Source organism: Strix uralensis, chromosome 27 (genome assembly GCF_047716275.1).
Source record: "Strix uralensis isolate ZFMK-TIS-50842 chromosome 27, bStrUra1, whole genome shotgun sequence".
Taxonomy (NCBI): domain Eukaryota; kingdom Metazoa; phylum Chordata; class Aves; order Strigiformes; family Strigidae; genus Strix; species Strix uralensis.
In genome coordinates this window covers 6,079,886-6,094,806 of record NC_133998.1, presented here as the reverse complement: position 1 = coordinate 6,094,806, position 14,921 = coordinate 6,079,886, and the positions used below count along the sequence as shown (strand labels likewise).

Below are 14,921 nucleotides of genomic sequence, written 5' to 3'. Positions count from 1 at the left end.
CAGAGTTGTGCCGTGCCTTATCTGCCATACAATTCCAGGTGAAAAGATCTAAGTTTTGATAGGATGTCATAAAGGTACTTATAAAGGTTATTAGTCAAAACTGACCTACCTTAAATGCAGCTCTTCCGAAAGGCGCTCGCCCTTCCTCAAAGCGATCTATCGGGCAGGGGGGGCGTTAGCAGAGTTGCTTGTTGCCTCTGACTTTTCCTCCTGGGCAGAAATTATGTTTTCAGAGGTGCCAACAGCGTGTTGCTCTTCAGCGTCCTTCCATGGGGCTGCTTTTGGAGTCCCCATGAGAGGGCAGTGTGGCCCTGGCAGCTGGACCGTGCCGCCTCGGCTTCTGCTCCTCATCTGAGCAGCAGCGTTAGTCCCCTGAACGCTGAGAGAGCCTAAGTCCTTGAAACCATTTGAAATGAGTAATTGACTGGCAGACTCATTAGCAAATGTATTAGGAGCTGTATTTCATCATGTGACTGTTGGTCCTTTCCCCAGACTGTGGCAGGGATACGGCTGCGCTTCCTCTTGCCTCACTTTCCTAAAAAATGTCCTGTCTGTCCCACTTGCGTCATTTTGCCCTACTTTTTGCACTTGGTGTCTCCTCCAAGAGGGGAACGATGTTCGTGGGATCAGCGTAGAGCTTTGCTGTGAGTCAGAGTCGACTGGAGACTTAATTCAAAACATAAGGAATTGGGGAGAAAAACAGAAAAAGGAAAACTAATGGAGGTTGTTATATTGTAATATTTCGCCTTAGGGCACCGAACGGGAAATGCTTGTGCCAGTCTCCATCCCAAAAGCAAATCTTTGTTCACTAAAGAGGCAGATTTTTATGGAAGCATGCATCTCTCTCCAGCCCAGTGTGTTTTTTTTCCTTTTTAAGCTGTTTCTGCAGCAGGGCCTGTGAGCGAGTTGTCCCTGCGAGGTTTGGCTTGTGTTTGCAGGACCCCTCGCTGCGTTCAGCTCTGCGTGGTGAATGACCAGCAGGTCTCTGCTGCCACTCGGGGCTCTCGCAGCACCCATCTGTTATTGAGGAAGTGGTTTTTAATCCTGACAATTTTTGGCTGGTTCTTAAAGTTCTGTCTTGCAGGAACGGTGCTGCCCTGGCCTAGTAATCGCTGATCTGCCAGGAGCAGCCTGTTTCCCAGGGTTCATTAAGGCGTTTTGGTTTATTAATTGACTGTATAAAATTGCTTGATAGCCCCTAGAAGATAGGGCGCTTGTATAACATGAAAGTACATTGAAATAACCTCAAAAGTTGCTTTGAGAGAAAAACGTATCCCAGGAGAAACATCCACATTTAAAACAAAACTATTAACCTTGCTCCGAAATCCTTCCTCGAGACATTTTTCTCCTTCCCCTTCTGTAATGGCAGGATGAAGTGAACTTTACCCATCTGGTAGGAAAGGGGGGAAGATCCCCTCCCTGGGGAGTGCTTTATTGCTAGCTTGGAAGCAATGTTAGTTTGTCGTTATTTTTTTTTTGGTGTGGGGTGGTTTTTTTTTTTTTAGTGATTTGAAGTCAATAGCCTGTTGATGTTTAGTATTTGTTTTACTGGAACAGTTGCTGAATTGTCGGTGCAGCCTATGAAAACAGCTATACTTTATGCCGTTCAGCTGCTTGTCATAATATTTAAAAGCAAATGCCTGTTCACTTTTATAATGGCACTTTAAGAATTATAAACCTCAGCATCCCATCTGTGTTCCACTCTGGTATTTACAGTGTAATGAATTCTCCCTTGCTGCTTCAGCTGGATACTCTTTCACCTCCTCTTCCTGTTTCAAGCAGTTGTTAGGTTGGTGTACGTTTTAAAATTCCTCCAATTTTTAGGAGGCTGTCAGGGACATAAAAGAACTTCTTGTATTGCTTATTTGCCTGGCAGAGGCACTGAGCTAATCTAATTATGTTAAACCTAAGCATCCGTAAAGAAGTGTATTGTCACTGGTTTGATCTGTTTATAACAGCTGGAGGCATTTGCTAAAACTGGAAGATTTTTTTTTAGGAATAAACTTTAAACGTTTTTTGCTGCAGACATACAGATTTTCTTACTGCTATTCTTAATCTGTCCTCTAAAAGGAGGAAAAGGTGATTTTTTGGATGAAAGTAAGTTGGAAAGTCCAGAAACGTATCTAGCGTATCTCCTAGCAAAAGAAGGCTGTTGCTATAGCACATTTTTGTTCCATTAGTGTTTGTACATTCTTAAATTTAATTTTCCAAACAGCTTAAGGAAATTGGCATCCCATAAGTAAAACTTTTAAAAATAGCTTTGTTACGGCTGAAATAAGTCCTGTTATTTCCATGGACTGCTGTCCTGAGTGTATTACTGGCTCTCGAAAACCTTGGAAGTGTTTAGCGTGATACTGCTAAGAAGAGTTGTAACCCCAAATATTTACTGAGGAATTGGTTTGTCCCATTTCTTCAAAGAATGAACTCTTGCAAATGGAATGCTGCTGTCTGCAAGGTTTATTTTAAACTTTTTCCTCTTTTGCTTAGAGGAAAAACAAAGCCTGAGCAGGAATGCACGATCGTGCAGTAACTGCCCCTCTGAGCACCCCCGGACTGCTCGGAGCGCGCTCCGCTGGCTGCAGGCTGGCCGGGCGCTGGAGTCCCACGCTGTGCTGCTCAGTGCCACCCCTCCGTGCTCACCTCTGCTCCTTTTCCTGAGATCGACGAGTGTTTGAGGCATTTCACACTTCAGTTATGAATTACTCTTTATTTTTACCAGGCTCTGTGGTCTGGAGCTGCACCTTCCCCCCGCCCCGTGAAACAGCTCACGCGTAGATGCCTTTGTGCGTGGTGCTGGGCTCTGCTCTGTGCTCGTGCAGCTGCTGCAACGCTGCCCCTTGCTCTGCTCCAGGACCCCGCAGGAGCTGAGCTTTAGGGGAGCAGCTGCTGGTCAGACTCTGCTTCTGGAGGGGCTTTAAAGTGACAAGTGGAGTAGCAGGGGTCCTGTCAAATGGTTTCTGCGGCCTTTGAGCTTGAAGCATAGATCCCTTGAGGTGTCAAGCACTGCGGGACGAAGGGAAGGCCCTTTTTGCTCGCCTCTCCTCCAAGCCTTCCCTTTTTAGGACTTAAAAAATGTTCCAGAGCAAGTTGCCAGAACAGACTTCCTAGCAACTTCACAATTAGCGATTTGCTTCCAAAAGCAAATGTGCCCTGGCTGTGGCAGCTGTTACTTAGCAAAAATCCTGGGCTGTGTGCTGGAAAATGGCAGGAGCTCTGTGGACAAGGGAAAAAGAATCTGCTCATCCCTTGGAGGAATTAATGGGAAAAAGTTAAACTTTACAGGCTCTCCCTTTACCGTGGCTATTTTGTGTTGGTTGTCCAGATGCAATTGTTTGATAATGATTTACTATTTATAGACCCATATTTTTAGAGATATGACAAAGCCTACCTCTGGACCAAGCTCTTTTGCCTATTATTAGAGTACTAAGTAGCAGAATTAAAGCTGCCATTGCTTATCCCATTAAGGTTATTTAATTTCGAGTGTGATCTGAGCAACTTCACCTTCAGTAACACGTTTCTCTCCCTTTAACTTCACTAACGTCAGCACTGGGGGAACCTGAACTTCTGGCCTGGGTCTGCGCCCTGCCTGCCCGCAGTGAGGAGACGTGCCACGCGGCCCAGCAGGTCGTTACCTCGTGTCATTGCAGCACTGCTTAATTGCAGCGCTGCTCTGAATCACAGTCTCGTGCTGATGCACCTCGGTGTCGGTTCGTTATCTGTCGGTCAGCAGTACCTGCCAGTAATGCTTTAATTTAGCCCTGTGGTACGGCATGTAACAGTTCCCACGTTGCTTGATTAGGGATCCACCAGGCATCTGAAAAGGAGCCTTTTGCCATTTGACAGCTTCGTTTCCCATGAGCTGTTCTGCGTTACCCAACGGCGCTGAACGAGGTCGCGTCGTCCGCTGGGCCGGGGAGGCCAGAGCTCCGTCCCGGGAGCACACGGCGCGGAGCGGAGCAGGGCTCCCCTCGGGAATGGGATGCTGACTGGCTCTGTTTTTTTTTTTTTTCTAAAATGCACGGGCTCTTTAGTGCTCAAAATGTTTGAATTCCGACAGCAAAATGAGCAGACCGCAGGCTGCAGTTACTCTTCGGAGCCCGTGTAAATGCAGTTTTTTCTAGTTCTTACTTTAACACCCCGAGTCAGTTTGTCAAGAACATTACACATCAACCTTCATTTGCAAAGGTGGTAGGGTTGGTGTCTCGTTCACTGTATGAATGCAGCGTCTTTCACGTTTACGCTTTTTCATGTATTGAAGCATTCTTTAAAAATTTTAAGGACCGGTAGCACGATCAGCAGTCACCTGCTACAGAAGGATGAGGTTTTGAATCTTGTATTCCTAAGTTCTCTCTGATCTTTTCATAGAATGTTTTATTAATCACAAACTGGTTTGGGTTGGAAGGGATCTTAAAGGCCATGCATTGCCACCCTCTGCCCCGGGCAGGGACACTTTCCACCCCGTCCAACCTGGCCTTGAACCCTTCCAGGGAGAGGGCAGCCACAGCTTCTCTGGGCAACCTGTGCCAGGGCCTCACCACCCTCACAGGGAAGAATTTCTTCCTTGTATCTCATCTAAATCTGCCCTTTTTCAGTTTAAAACCATTACCCCTTGTCCTATCCCTAGCATGGGACCTCCCCCCTTTCCTGTAGCCCCTTTCAGTCCTGGGAGGCCGCTCTAAGGTCTCCCCGGAGCCTTCTCTTCTCCAGCTGAACCCCCCCAACTCTCTCAGCCTGTCCTCACAGGGGAGGTGCTCCAGCCCCCCGAGCATCTTTGTGGCCTCCTCTGGCCCTGCTCTAACAGGCCTGTGTCCTTCTGATGTTGGAATATAACCACAGTTGGAATAGTTGATAGCATCGGCCTCCTGCCCACTCCACGATCTGCCGGATCTTGGAGTGTCCGAGGGAAGTATAGCAAGTTCCTCCTGCCGGTGAGCTTGGCTGGTCCTCTTGGAAAGGCTCTTCTGCAGAAACTGCCTCCCACGGGGTCCCTGGCACCGCGGGGCTGCTGGTGGGCTGGAACGGAGGATCTGGCTTCCTTCCAGCCTTGCCCTGACTTTGAGGGAACATTGGCAGCTGCAGGCTCCGGCCCTGCGAGATGCTTTGCATTACCAACTGTTGCTGCTTCCAGTTAGTTGGGAAAGGAATTCCCCTGCTTGCTGCCCACACCCACTTCAAGGTATCTCTTAAAGTGTTGGTACTTGCGAGCCGCTTGCACGGTCGCAGAGCCGGGTTGAGCAAGGGGTTCTGGCCCGCACCGTAAACAGGGCATAGGTCAGGAAGGTCCAAAGACAACAAGGGGTTTTTTTCCAAACCTGTTGGTGTGACAAATTCCCCTGACGAGTGGCTGTTTCTAATGAGAGTGGTAGAGCTGCTCCGAGTCTTGCACGACGACTTTTAGGTTCTTTGTTGAGGCCTTGTTGCCAGCAAGTGCTGGTGTGCAATATCTGCCTGGAGGAAATTGCAGCCTGCTTATCGCCCGGGTAGGAAATGGTTCGAGGGGGAGCTGGGGGAGCGCGGCTGGCCACGCACGGAGAGGGCTGTGCGGAACAGCCAGCGCTGCGCTCGCCCCGCCGCGGGCCAGCTGATTTACTGACGAGACCTTTGGCCAGCCGGGAAGCGCCGGCCGGCGTAGCCCGACGAGGCAGCAGGACCGTGGCCAGTTTACCTCCTTGGCTCTAGCGCTCTTGTTTTCGATGTCGGTAAACAGGAGTATGTGCGGTCACGCTTCGTCCCGCGAGCTCGGTCACGCTGCTGGATATCATGTTCTTTACCTTTGCACTGGGAGAAGCGTGGAAGGAAGGAGGGGGCAGAGTTTATTCCAGCACACTGAGGTCAGGCTTGTTTTCCCTCTTTGAGCAAGAACAGACCAGCCCCTGGAGTCAGATTCTGCAAGCCTGTAAACAAAAGGCTCGTTTCTGCGGAAAGCCAAAGATGGTATTGTGTTCATCTGGAAAGTTGTTGGGTTGTTTTTTCCCTGCTGCAAACTGTTCCTTGTGTATTAACTTCCAGTTCAAAAGTCTGTGCAGGAGAAATGCTGGTGTTGTTCATCAGGCACAGTTTGGGGTGTCTGCAGAGCTGGTACTGGTGGCAAACTGGGGGAGAGGAAAGCTGGGAGGAGCCCAGGCAAGAGGCTGCTCCTGCAGCAGTGCTGGCCCATGTTAGTTTGACTCCAGCCTAACAGCCTTCCAGCACGGGGCCTGCCTACGGGCACGTCTCCTGCCCAGCTCGCTTTGGAGAGGCCAGAAACCAGTACTGCAGAGCTGGGCTGGCTGGGATGCTGGGGGGTTAAACGTCCTTGTCAGAATCCTAGTGTGTGTCACAGGGAGGGGGGTGGTGGAGGTGTTATTCCCACCTTCGGCATGGGAGCTGCTCAAGGACTGCCTTCAGCTGCAGAGACTTCTGCTGTGGTTCTGGAATACTCCTGAAATAGTGCCTGCAGAAAACCTAAACAGCTCTTAAAATGGTGACGGATTTTAAAAAAAAAAATAAATTAAAATTGGCAGCCCAGAAGGCTCCGTGTTGTTAAAACAAAAGGAAAGAAAAAGCAGTCAAGACAGGTGCACTGACAGTGTTCAAGGAAGAACAATACAAATAAAAATTAAGAATGTGTGTACTGTCATTTCAGGTTTTCACTTCAGTTACAGCTTCAAGACTTCATTGAGTCAAAAGGTAGATTTGGTTTTGGGTGTCTTGTCTCTGAACGAGGCGTCGAGCGCTCTCCTGCAGCTTGGAGGTGGTGACTGATTCCTGTAGCAGCTTGGCATTTATCAGCTCTTACAGAGCACCAGAGGCACTTAAACAACTGCACATACTTCACGGGGCCAAGCTGCTTGCTATTTAAATCTGTTTGCAATTTAGAAGCCGTAATTATTTTTTCATGCTATGAAATCACGTATAGCTGGAAGAGTCGGGAGGCAACGGAGTGGGGATTGCAGCTGAAGGCTGGCTCAGCGCAGGCTGTGATTTATGGGGGCAAATTCATCTTTTTCAGCAATTAGCAAGATATTGGGAAAGTAATGGTAATTTATTTCCGTTGGGAAAGGCACGCCATCCTGTGTGGGAAGGGCTGAAGAGCGTGCTGACTTCCTGAGGGCCGAAATTCCTCCAGAGTGCTCATTGCACCCCTTTTGTGTAGCAGCTCGTTAACCTGGGCTGCAGGGAGAGGCAGAGCCGCGTCTCCGTGCGCTGGAAGCGCCTCCTCGGAGGCAGAGCGAGGGGCCCCCGGGGCCCGCTGCTCCTGGGAGCTTGTTTTTCCGTGTTCCTGGTGGCTGTTCTTACCTGCAGGACCCCTCAGGTTTTTCAGCTCCGCAGTCCTCTCTCCCATACCGTATTCTGGGAGGGCTGGGCCGCTTCATCAACAAAATCCCCCGAATTTCAGTCCCTTTGGGTTTATTCCTGAATTCTGCCGGGGATCAGGCAGGCCCGTGCTGCTTGAGCAGGAGCGATGGTGCTGAGCGAGGCCCCAGCTTTGGCATGTGCTATTTCGGGCCGGGAGGAAGGCGCAGGCTCCTCTCCACCTGCTCTGCTCCGGCCAGAGCCTCGCCGGGGCCGTGGAAATCTCCCCTCGAGCAGGGGCAGTGTGAGGAAGCAGCAAGTGGCTTTCAGACCCTGGAGGGGTGTGTGGGTGCAGGTGGGCTGGGAGCCGTGTGGAGGCTGATCACAAACCTTGTGCTGTTTGCTCGGTGTCTGAAGTGTTTACGCCTTTACCCCATGCTCCTTTTTGGTCTTTTGGTCTCCTAACCGAACGCAAGTTCTTCTGTTTCATAGTAAGGCTTTTTCTCTTGCTCTCACCTTCGTATTTGTGTGGAGAGCTGGCCTTCGCCGCTCTTGTTTGGAATATGGTATTTGTGAGAATTGCTAGTCTAAAAAAAAAAATAATTAAATATTGATTTTAAAATGATTGTTTTGGCAAGAGAGCTATTCCTTACCCTTTGATTTACTGAAATCTGAGGAAGATGGAGGTGAAAGGGGCAAGGCAAGCCATGGCCTGAAACCCAGTGGAGAGTAAATGACGTGGGTTTTACTCCTTTTAAAAAAAAAAAAAAAAAAAAAAAATTGTTTGTGTTCAGACAGTAAGTGGAGAAAACAAGCGGGGTTGGATTTCAGCTCAGATGGATTCTTGGAATTAATCCATAGCGCTCGCTCACAGGAGCGTTGACTTCAGCGGGTGAGCTGGGCTGACCGGAGGAGGGTTGGGCAATGCCTTCCTGGTAGGCAGGAAGCCTGCGGAGCCGGGTAACGTGCTGTGGCGGGCGCATCCCCGCGTGTGAGAAAGCTAAACATGCCTTGGTTTTTCTCAGGGTGTTTTTAATGCTTTCTTCAGGCCAGCTTATTGCTAGACCCTTTTTTTTTTTTTGGTGCTTGTTTCTTGAAAACTAAGCTTGGCAGTATGTGTTTAGCCACAGGACTCTGCTGGCTTCTTTGCTAAAACACTCCTCTGCAGCGTTCCCCCCAAAAATACAAAGGTGCAAACGCCTCTGCCACCACGGGGGGGCTTAAGCTCAACATCTGTTGCCTGTAGTCCAGTAGTTAGACTGCAGTGAAATCTAGAGCAGGATATTTAAGTGAACTCTCATCCAGCAGTTGAAGTCTGATGCCACACATTCACGTTCAGTGTCTGAAATACCCAGCGTGACCTCCAGGTCATGCGTGTTATTTATAAAAACAAATGAAAATGGGTTGCCTGTCAATGCCTGTGTCTGTTGTGTGCAACAAAATAAAGATGTGCTTGGAAACACTACAAAATTCAAACAAATCACTGTTTGTTTCAAAACATACCTGGGACATTGAGTTCTTGGTGAGGAAAACTGCTGTCGGTAAAACCAGACGATGGCAGCGAACGCAGCGCCCAACTTATTGCACTAATTATTGAGGTAAATATTGCTACAGTGAAACTGCAGTCAATGGAGTAAAATCTATTATTTCAAATTATAACTTCATTAATAATGCACCATCTGTTCAGCGTATCCTGAATTCCCATTTCCTTTCCAGAAGGAACCCAACCGGGATCCCCGGCAGCCACGCGCCCTACGAGACAGTAGCCGAAACTGCTCCGCTGCAGTAAGAAGGTGAGCGAGAAGAACTCGACCCTTGTGAAACTTGCAGTATCGTTTCATTATTAATTTACTTTCCACTGATGGTTTAAGCTTTACCTGCTACAGGGAAAACGCCGCAGCAGTTCAGACCGTTGTGGTGTTTGCCCAAGAGCGTTAGCTGTTTGACTCTTCGTGCTCCTGCTGGTCGGAGACAAAGGCTGGTGATTACTCGCTGCCCACGTGGAACGATGTTCTGCTCGTTATGTAACAGTAATCCACCTCCTTAATTAGGGAAGAAGATCTATAGATTCCAAAGAAGACATGTCCCTCTTAGTCAGAAGGCGTGAGGGGTGTGTGGGAGCCTTTGTTCTCGCTGGGAGCCAAGGGAAGCAGCAGGCTTTAGCTGCTGTAGCTGGATGATGTTCAGTTGCCTTTTTTATCTGGCTTTTGCTGGAACGTCTGTGTGTGTTAACCAGCAGCAGACGAGCAGGAGGTGCTGCAGATGATGGCTTTTTCATCCTGTGTAATAGCGGTTTTGCTCAGTGCTGGAATATTAGATGCTGCAAATGTCCTGTCTTCTCCCAGCCCTCTAAGCAGAGTGGTCGAGGGTAGAGGCAGGAGATGCCACACGTGATTTAAGGTGTGTGCCTCACTTGTCCTGTGCTGTTCTCCCTCATCTTTGGCTTCACATTGATCCCACTGAAGCTGCTACTTTCTGGAAGTACGTGACAACCGTAATGATTTTTGTCCGTTCTGCTGAGGACAGTTCTTGCAAATCACCTTGTATTCCATTAAAATTATTAAATCATCGGTTCCAATCTTCCCTATACAAATAATCAACACTAGAACATTGTCTGGTAGTGCTGACTAACAAACCCTGTAATTAGTAATCTCCAGTTAATGAAGCAGCATGGTGATTAAAGCCTCATGACTTTTCCATAGAAGAAATAAGTTAAATATCAGTCGTGCTGTTTTAAATTGCCCTAGAGCCCGTGTGATCTCAGAGCACAGAATAAATCAATAGTACTGTCCTGAAGGTTTTAGGCTAGTTCTTCCAATTTGTTGATACTTTCCCTGTGTGCCCCCAAATACAATATTTAAATTTGATTTTGGAATGATGCCTGCAGCTATAGTTCACCTCCTAATAAGCCGCACTGCATAAAGGAGACGGGCCACACTGAACAAGTGAACTCCAGTGTGCTTGAGGGAGATGATGGTGAGATTAAGCTTGGTGTTCGGTCTGCACCGACTTCCTAGAAACAGCATTTTACCCGCCTATTTCCACTGCTTCCTTTTCCAAAATAGCTTCTGCAGTTTTTCACAGCTCCTTGGCTTCACATATCTCTTTCTTCCGAGCTCTTGACTCTGGTCTGCCGTGCGGGTGGCAGTTCTGCGACACCGCGCGTGACGCGATGCAGTTGGGTCTAACCACATCCCATTTGTCCGTCGTTTCCCTGCTGGTCACCAGATGCTGACTTATAAGTGCAGCTGCTTGTATGAAATAATTCTTAGGAGGCTTTAAAGAAATGATATCTATTGCTACTTGGAACACTCAATAGCTGGAAATTTCACAGGGGACACGGACTGCGGTACACGGGTGTTGGTGTCCCTTTCTCTGGTCACCTCCGTCTTCGTAGTGTAATCCTTGGCACGAGCGCTTTCTGTGGAGCCTCAGAAGTCCCGTCGTGCATCAGCAGTCCCTTTTGTGAAATCCTATATTTCCTGTCCCATGTGTGAAATACCGGCAAGGTAAAGGAACTTAAGCTTGGTGAGATGACTAACCCATAGCTGAGAATAGAGTATCTTGCTCACATAGTTCTGTTGTCCTAGAGATGGATTATCTTTAGATCAAGGGTGCCGTATTTCAAAGAAGAGGAGGAGCGTTGCTTGCTTCTATTAGTGTCCCCGTTGGAATTGACGGGGCAGGAGGCTGAGCGCGTGTTTCAAACCTCCCCGTTTTCGGGAGGCGTGTGATGTCCCCGCTGGGGCTGTGGGGAGAGGCGGCTCAGGCTGATGCTGCTTTGGGGCCGGAGGAGAAGTTGGGCAGATGATGAACGGTGGCTGTTGTGCTGCAGTCGCTCGGATGAGCTGACATCTCTGGGACCCCAGAGCCAGTGGTTGCGTGTCCGTGTGTGTCGCAGAGGCTTCTGGAGGTGGAAATGGTGGCTAAATACACACCTTAGTGCCTTTTGGGTACCTGAGCCTCTAAAACCCGGTTTGGTGGGAAAAACTGCATCTGTCACTGCCTGCAGTGAGCCGGTCTGAACTGCAGAGGTCTCTGTTAAGCCACCTAAGCCTTTGGAGTAGTTTAAATTTGAAAGCTGCTGTTATGCTGAGGCCTGTTAGTATTAAATAATGTATATGCATTTTAATCAGAGAGACTGTCACGCTGCCGTTGCTTTAACTGCAGCCGCAGCGAACAGCGCGGTGCCGCCAGCACAGAGCAGCAGCCGCCGCAGGGCACGCGAGTCCTCGCAGCTCTCCCTGGAGCGCTTGGAAGAGTCAGTTTAGGCTTTGTGACGAGGAGGAGGATGGCTTTGCTCGCTCCTCTTCCTGCTGAGCCCAGCTCTGCAGAGCAGTCTGCTCCAGAGATGCCTACAAGCAGCGAGGTTTCTGCCGCCGCGGTGGGTGTCGGCAGATGGCAGCACCCTGCCCTGCGCCGGCTGTTATTTCTGGCTGGGAGATTCCTCGGTCCCCTGGATTCAACACCACAGTCTAGACTTACTGACAGACAGGATTTTTCTCCTGTTAGGTAAGCAAGATGTAGACGCCCATTATGCAAATTCCCAGCCATAGTGTCCCTCTGTAACATTTTTCAAATTGTCTAAATAAGGTGCTGTTTCATACAAAAATTTGCAGCGAGGCTTTTGGGTAGCTTTCAGCTGCCTTCCCCTCTAGGCATGATTTTTTTCCTTGAAGACAGCAAATCAGTGCTTTTTGCTCGGAGCAGCTGCCCAGAGATGGAGCAGTAGGAAGAGGCAGGCTGCATAAAGAGTGTTCAAATAAGGAACTTAATGGCCAGGAGCTCTTGTCCCCGGCACTGCAGCCTGTCCATGCAGGCTTCTGCAGGGATTCTAGTAAACAGAACACATTTTTTTGCTTTCTGAGCACTCCAAGTGTACTTCCTGGGGAAGAGAAGGGTTGGAGGGTGCAGTGACCCAGTGCCTTTGCCCATGGGGCTGTCAGATCGGGACGGAGGTGTTGCCCTGTTCAGCGGCTCGTCTGACTCATGCCCTTCGCTCCTGGGCTGGAGGAGGTGGGGATTGATCACGACTGATTGTCCAAAGTGGCTGGAAATGTCTGTGGCATTTTTACTCTTTCTTTTTTACCAGAGAAATTAAATGAGCCTTTCAGGCCTGATGACTACTGACTTATCCTTGCAGCTGTAGACCAGAGAGGCTCTTGTCATGTACTTGTTATATCAGCACTAATTTCTGAGCACGTAGTATTTCTTCAAATGTTTTATAATGTGGTTCTGTAACTATTATCTGTCCTTCTGCCCCCAGTCTGAAGTTGCTTTAGACTCTTCAAGCCTCAGAGCACACGGTTTGACACAAATAGCTGGGAAGAGATGACTGGAAGCTTAATAAGACGCTCGTTGGGTCAGTGTATGGCAGCCAACCAACAAGGCAGGTTTTCAAAGTGCTGTTCGTACTGCATGGTGATCACATCTCTTCTCGAGAAAACATTGGAAAGCTTCCTCATCTCGAATTCGCTGCGCAGGCACATGATTTTCTGGGAATTAGCTTGAATGCACTGCAGAATGGTTCATAAATACCTACATGGCCTAATATTAGATAATGGAAAAACAAGTACAGCGGGGGTTTTTGTCAGTTTTCTCCATGGTGGCCCTTCAGCCAGCCCTGGTGGCCCGTCTATTTATACCAGCAGCTGCCAGCTTTGATGTTTCTAGTCCTTACCTAAAAGAGGAAAACCATTTGTATTTCTTAAGTTGCAACATTACTCCTGTTTTACTGAGTGTTATTTGTTTTGGGGCATAGTTAATTCTGTAAAGAATTTTTAAAGCTGTTTTCAGGGGAAACAATAACAGGCTGTAGGCTGTGGTGTCTGCAGAGCTGGTGTTCAGGCTGGTGTTGATAGCCAGGAGCAGGAGTTTTGTCCTTTGCCCTCACGGTGCTGGGTGGGACTCTCCCTTCCCGTCATGTGTGCCGTGACCCCATCCCTTCCTGCGTGGGAAGGCTCCTCCTGCGCTGGGGTTCCCTGAAATGTGCTCTGCCCCGTAACGGCTTATTGCAGCCCCCAATTACTGTCGATGACTGGCGATACGATCTTTCATCTGCAGCTTCCCAATACATCTGTGCTCTTGGTGACTTGCATGAGTTGAAACGTCTGCCAGCTTCCAGCAGCATTATATAAACCATCTCCAGCTCGCCTTCTCATTTTGAAAGCGTATCTTAACATTTCTGCTGTAAGATCTGAGATAATGAAAGGGGGTGAGCGTTGCTGAGTCAGTTCTTACTGGCTCTGGTTTTTGTCCTTCCTGCCCTCCCACATGCTCCACCTGCGCACCGAGCTAACCTTCAGCAGCGACAGCCCCCATGGGCTTTCCTCTGAACAGCTAGCAGTAAACAGAGCCTGCGTTCCTATTCTCCTGCTCCTTGGCCCGAGATAACAACCTCAGTTTTTTGGAAGAGCCGTGGTTGAGGAGCGTTTGGAGATCTGGGAAGGAAAAAGGGGGTCCCTGAAGTTTGGGCAAGCCGCTGCTCTGTCCAAACTGGCACACAGCCAGGATGATTAAATCAGCCTTTCCTTTGGAACACCTAAACTCTGGGTAAACACAAATATATCCTTATGGCTGTTTGCAGCTGCAGAGCTGAGGTTTCATTGTTTGACAGTATTGTATGCAACCCGGAGGTGCTCCACGTTGTCATCTGCCGGCCCGGGAGCTGACCGAGTTAGTCACACGTGACTGAGCAAACCTGACATTTGGGCGTGCGAGATGCTGAGGGACATGCAAGACGTTACCCATCACTGTTTAGTGAGATGGTAATGTGGCATCTATTGTGCAGGTCATATAAATATTGAATTTGGTAGTGTTTTGGTTGTTTTTTTTTTTAGAGAACCATCGTGCTCTAGCACTGCTCACGGTATCACAGTCAGTGAGCCTCAGAGCTGGTCTCTGCCTAAACCAGGTTTGTCTGGCTTGTAAGAAATTCTTTGAAGTTTAGAGCTGCCTAAGCACTTTTCTATCGATGTGCAAAAATGCTTACTGTGATTTTTAAACTAAACCTTTTATTTTCTGGTGAGATAGGAAGCCCTGGTTGTGGGCTAACTGGAAGAACAATTCAGTCCTGTGTGAACTTGTAGACAAGATGGGGAAACGATCTGTCCTGCTGTGAAATTCGGTCTGTTTGAAATGCAAATCGCTGAGAGGGTGCAGGGGATTTAGGTGAATAATCCAGCTGTCAATTGTTTCTGTAATTGATTTCCAACTTTCTAGCGTGAAAACCCTCGATCTCTTCTTATCTGGATCTCGTTGAATTTGTGCTTTCAAGTTGCGGAACAGAGTTGCATAGGCATATTGTCATTAAACAGGCTTGCTTGTTCTTTATCTACTTTTTCTAAGTATAGATATATGTAAAAGTGCCTAAACAGCACTAACTTTACATATTTCCAGCTGGTTTCCCATCCCAGCTCCGGGTGCACATACAGCTGCTCTCTTGCTGCCGTCTGGACAGGCTTGCATTCCTCAGCCCTGAGGCCAGCATTCCTCTGCTCCTCTGCACCAGCTCATTTGTTTAGTATTTGTTTAAATTCTGAATCCCAGAACTGTCTCCAGATCACTTAAGCTACCAGACACCTTTATTAGTTGTACATACAGCCCCCACCCTTTGGCATTTTACATCTTGTTCATACTTATTCAAA

The 14,921-nt window shown here is 48.4% G+C and overlaps 1 protein-coding gene and 1 long non-coding RNA gene across 7 annotated transcripts in view; one reads left to right on the top strand and one right to left on the bottom strand.

Annotated features, from left to right (window-relative positions):
• GNG7 (G protein subunit gamma 7) overlaps nt 1-14,921 on the top strand; it is a 77,493-nt gene that overhangs the window by 15,003 nt on the left and 47,569 nt on the right. For 3 of the 6 annotated variants that reach the window (XM_074851970.1, XM_074851974.1, XM_074851971.1), the window contains one exon: nt 8,992-9,068. The exons of 2 other annotated variants lie outside the window; for them this stretch is intronic. The gene's annotated coding sequence lies outside the window, so the exon portion shown is untranslated. The remainder of the gene's footprint in view (nt 1-8,991; nt 9,069-14,921) is intronic. One more of the 6 variants, XM_074851972.1, reaches the window with a different exon arrangement.
• Nucleotides 2,693-5,801, bottom strand: LOC141935295 (uncharacterized). Its single transcript, XR_012626529.1, has 2 exons — nt 5,313-5,801; nt 2,693-3,213 (listed from the first exon to the last, which is right to left on the bottom strand). It is a non-coding gene; the product is annotated as an uncharacterized LOC141935295 (long non-coding RNA).